Source organism: Castor canadensis, chromosome 18, assembly GCF_047511655.1.
Source record: "Castor canadensis chromosome 18, mCasCan1.hap1v2, whole genome shotgun sequence".
NCBI classification, from domain to species: Eukaryota; Metazoa; Chordata; class Mammalia; order Rodentia; family Castoridae; genus Castor; species Castor canadensis.
The window spans coordinates 16,144,871-16,145,499 of record NC_133403.1 but is presented as its reverse complement, the minus strand read 5'-3'; the positions used below and the strand labels follow the sequence as shown (position 1 = coordinate 16,145,499).

Here is a 629-nt window from a genome sequence, read left to right as displayed (position 1 = left end):
ATTGGTGCAGCCCAAAGTCTGATGAGAATAGATTTAAAAAGAGTATAGAGGGAAGAAAGTGGTGACAGACTGTCTCACACATCTTCAAAGAGTTTTGCTACTGTGAAAGAAAGCACAAATGAGGCAGCATAGCTATGGAGTCAAGAGAAGGTTTTGTTGCCAGAGATAGGCAGTATTAGAACACGTTGAATACTGATGGGTATGAGCCAGTTAAGAGAGAAACTGATGGCACAGGGGTGGTATCCTTGAGTGACAGGAAGTTGGATCAATTTTTTTTCAAATGTCAGGCTACTAATCATTCAAAGGCTCATGGGTGAAGATGCAGAGCATAGACAAAGCATCCTTCTCTCTGCCACCTACTGACAAAACTGTGACAGGGAAGCCACACCAGAAAAGCCTCTAGAGGCAGTAGGTAGTTGAATCTAATACACAACCATAGAAGGCACAGTGTAAGAATAGATCTGCTGGGGACAGTGCTTTCTCTCTTGACTACTTCTATTGTCTAAGTGAAATAATGAATAATGCCATCAGATGAGCTTATGTGGACAATGGGAGGCCAGAGGTTTGACAATGGAGAGAAATGGTTGTCTATGGGTTTTAGAGGGAACTGATTGGAAGAATATTGTGGT

General features: G+C 42.1%; 1 non-coding gene across 1 annotated transcript; it reads right to left on the bottom strand.

The window, feature by feature from the left end:
* Positions 1–279: 279 nt before the first annotated feature.
* Positions 280–410, bottom strand: LOC141419114 (small nucleolar RNA SNORA17). The gene has a single exon (XR_012443777.1). It is a non-coding gene; the product is annotated as a small nucleolar RNA SNORA17 (small nucleolar RNA).
* Between the last annotated feature and the right edge of the window lie 219 nt (positions 411–629).